Source organism: Arachis ipaensis, chromosome B10, assembly GCF_000816755.2.
Source record: "Arachis ipaensis cultivar K30076 chromosome B10, Araip1.1, whole genome shotgun sequence".
NCBI classification, from domain to species: domain Eukaryota; kingdom Viridiplantae; phylum Streptophyta; class Magnoliopsida; order Fabales; family Fabaceae; genus Arachis; species Arachis ipaensis.
Window position 1 is genome coordinate 120112262 of NC_029794.2, and position 4534 is coordinate 120116795.

Below are 4534 nucleotides of genomic sequence, written 5' to 3' on the forward strand. Positions count from 1 at the left end.
TAAAAATGTTGAGAATGTAATGAAAAAAGATGTTATAAAAAATAAAAGACGTATTGATTTGATTATTTTCATTTAAAATATAACATAAATTTAGAATGACATATTAAAATATTTTTAAAACTTAATTTACATATATTGTCAATAAAAAATAATTTTACATGAAGATTTCATCCTATTCGATGTCCAACTTCATTAATGAGGATGTGAGGAGCCGATGGCACTAAGTCGCTAACAAATAGGATAGGCAATGGTGGTGGCATGTTCGTGTTTGATCCACTGCCGACGAAACCATTTTAGAGAAGGTCGGTGATAGAATTCTAGAGTGGGATGGAAGGATATTGTGATGGTAGTTGTTCATATCCTGACCCAATAGATAACAGCCATATCCAACAACACTGAAAGGCCTATCAATAAAGGTGGACTTCATGACAAGCCTGACCTCTTTAAAGAGGTCAGACACCGACCTTCAAAGGCAAAGCTCTGCTCGTTCAAAGCAGATAAACCGCTCTCCCAAAATCTCTACTTTATCTAGAAGGTGAATCTCAACAAACTCTCAAGATAAAGGGAACACTTATCTAATCAGAAAAGATAAGATCACTCCAACAAAGGTGGTTAGCAATTCTACTATAAATACACTGGCAAAGTTTACTCTTAATCACTTGATCACAAAGATATTATATATCAGGATTCTCAAAATACAAGTCCTACCCCTCTAAAAATCAAAGAGAATAAATGGCGAGAAAAAAATCCAAGGCTAAACCAAATACAGAAGATATCGATTGATAAATCCCATTTTTAGGGTTTATCTTGTGCTTAATCTAGTAGATTTTATCCATTATTCTCACACTTATTCATATAATTCGCATGTTTTACATTTTCCTTCCTAATTTTGTACTATGATTGAAAACATGCTTCTTTGGCCTTAAATTTGATAATTTTAATCCCCTCTTATTACCATTCGATGCCGTGATATGTTTGTTGAGTGTTTTCAGGGTTTATAGGACAGGAATGACTTAGAGGACGGAAAGGAAGCATGCAAAAGTGGAAGGAACGCAAGAAAATGATGTTTTGAGAAGCTGGAAGAGACGTGTACGCGTGGACGACGCGTACGTGTGACTGGCGCAGAAGACGAGCGACGCGTACGCATGACAGAGCGTCACGTGATGCATTACACAGAAGACGCTGGGGGCGATTTCTGGGCTCCTTTTGGCCCAGTTCCAAACCCGAAAACACATAATATAGGCTGCAGAGTGGGAAAATCATGGAAGGAAACAATCATACACATAATTTTAGGTTTTAGATGTAGTTTTCTAGAGAGAGAGGCTCTCTCCTCTCTCTAGGTTTTAGGGTTCCTAGTTTTATTTCCTTCTCAAATTCTAAATTCTATCTTGTTTCAATTTAGTTTCTCTTCTACCTTTATTTGTTCTAGCATTCTAGTTTATTTATTTTCCTTATTAATTACCTTATGTTGCCAATTTAGTTTATGAATTCTCATGTTATATTTGATTTCCCTTTTAATGCAATTTGAGGTATTTTATGTTTATTGCTTCTTCCGTTAATTGTTATCATTGATTTTATAATTATTGGTTTTAGATTTTATATTCTCTTATCGCTTTTCTATGCTTTTTTTTGCGCCCATCAAGTGTTTGATAAAATGTTTGGTTGGATTTTTAATTAGCTTTTTATATTCTTAGCTTGGATTGAGTAATTAGAGACTCTTGAATTGTCAAAGTCTCTTGTTGGTTGGTGATTGAAACTTGCTAGTTGACTTGAACTTCACTAACTCTAGTCTTTGATTAGGACTTGTGAATTCAAGTTGATTTTCTCACTTGACTTACCTTCAATTGTTAGAGGTTAACTAAGTGATAGTAAAAGGTAATTACCACCACAAGTGACTATGATAATGGGGATAGGAATTCCAATTATCAATCCTTACTAGGACTTTTCTTAAACTTTAGGTTACTTCCTTGTTATTTACATTTCTTGTTCAACATTTAAAAACCCCAAAAAGATACTTTTCCATAACCAATAGTAACATACTTCCCTGCAATTCCTTGAGAGACGATCCGAGGTTTAATACTTCGGTTAATTTTATTGGGTTTGCTTAAGTGACAAACAAATTAAATTTGATTGAGGTTTAATTGTCAGTTTAGAACTATACTTACAACGCGCTTATTTTTGTGAAAATCTTTACCCACGATTTTCCCCCATCATCGATATATATGTACATAAAGCTCTGACCTTCAGTTGCGGCTCCGCGCCAAGGATTCCTGAACCTGTTGTTGAAAGGGAAATCTATAGGGGGTGAGAACGTCGTCCTCGCATGTTCTCAGCAGGGTAAGTGAATGCCGTAAAAGTAATGAACGAAAGGCGAATAATTGACTTTACTCGATAAAATTATTCTTTTATCAAGCCTTTGAAAATACTTTTTAATTTTACTTTAGACAATTAATCATTTTCTTTGAAATTTCTGAACTTAAAACAAAACTCATTCATAGCATTAATTCTTAATCACTTCAATACATAACCAGTAGTACCAGAGATCCAATTGTACACACAAGTAATGCAGAATAACACAACCAATACAATCACAGAGAAAATACAACAAGTAAGACACAACTAAAATGTAAATGCGCAAACAATATGATGTATATCTGTCCTAAGCAGGTCATGAGCTCACACGTCGGTTGTCTACCCGCAACCCGACGTTACTCGCGGCGAACCCCGAATATGGTTTCTTTACCGTGTCAGTCAGGCACAATTATTATCATGGGTATGTATGTCAGTTAGGATATCTTGACATCACAATAGAAACAGGCTATCAGTTAGGCGAACATTCTTGCATTAGCAATCTCAGGCTATCAGTTAGGCGGGCCTTTTGCATTAGCAATTTGGCACAATGCCCATTCACATTCCATATGCTATTAGTTAGGCAAACATTCCCGCATTAGCAATCTTAGGCTATTAGTCAGGCGGGCACTTCCGCATTAGCACTTTGGCATAAAACCCATTCGACATATAATTTTCACGATTTATTATCCGTTTCAGTTATCTTTTTCATACATGGCTTCTCCTTTTCTTTCTCTTTATTATACCTCCACATCACTAGTTACATACACATACCTCCGCATCACCTACATTATTAAACGTACCTCTGCATCACCACTTAATCACACATACCTCCGCATCTCCAATTAACTTTAAACCTTCTTTGGTTGTTCTAATACTACTGATTTAGAACCCAAAATTTGGTGTTGAGGTAATTTGGTCATAGTTTAAAATTGTACTATTTTCCTTAAAAAAATGCCATTATTGTTTGTAAGAAAATGCAGAAAACAACAACAGGGACAGTAAATTTGTTAAATTCACTAAAAATCTAATTTTCACCCATTACCTTTCAAAATTTATGACCTTAAACAAGACTCTTTCAGATTTCTAAAAAATTAAATTCCAGATTATGACCATGTCATATAAAAAAGTTATAAGGTTAGAAACACATTTCTACCTTTTAGAATTCTATTTTCAAAATCCAGTGAGCAACCCACACTCTTTGCAACATATCTAATTGATTAAAAAGAATTTTGATACAAAATTTAAACTAAGGATTGTGGACACACAAAGCTTGAAATGGCCGTTAGTTTCATTTCAGACACTTACTAGAATTGAAAATTATGTGGGTTGGTAGTTGGTGCTTCTGTAGTAAAGAAACAAAATTTTCTGCAAAAATCATCAATCTTCAAAAATTCGTTTCTCCCAAACCACTCATCAATAAATTCTGAATTTTTTATGAGACGCTCAAAACACCTTAAAGGTTTATGAAAAAATAGTTTCATTCAAAATTATGACCGGAACTACTCCCAGAAGCTGATTTACTTTACTGTCAATTATGCAGAATTTCTGCCTTAAACTTTTTCAACAACCTTACATACCATAACCCACATCTAAACTTATAACCCTTCCAAAATCACATATCTAACCTTTTTCCAATTATTCTAAGTTGCCTTCACAATCAACACAGACCAAGAACACAAATTTAACAGTTTTTACAAATTCAAGTACTTAATTGTAATCAAGCTTTCACTTTTCTGCCTTATGTCAGACATAACAATTCATATACTTTGATCATTATTCAAGCACAAAATAAAGCTATATTCACCATCAATCAAGCATATGATAATTTATTAATTCTTATCAGCAGACGCAGCCACAGTTTCAAAAATTCTCATCACAATCAGCTAGAAATTAGAATTTTTAGCATTCTCAAATATTTAGGGAACCAAACATATATTCATCAATTTCAGTTATTTTCACAGCCACAAATCCAATACAAATTCGTCATTCAACTAGTCTAGACAGCTATAAATTATTTGCAATTACTCATTAAGCTTTTGAACATTCATGAATTAAAAACTTATAATTTTAAAAATGAACCCTTTACCTCCGTACGAAATTAGAATCAACAAAAATTCTGGAGAAGCTTTCTGATTGAGCTGCTGAAAAGAAAAACATCAGAAATCGTTTGTGTCTTCTAGAA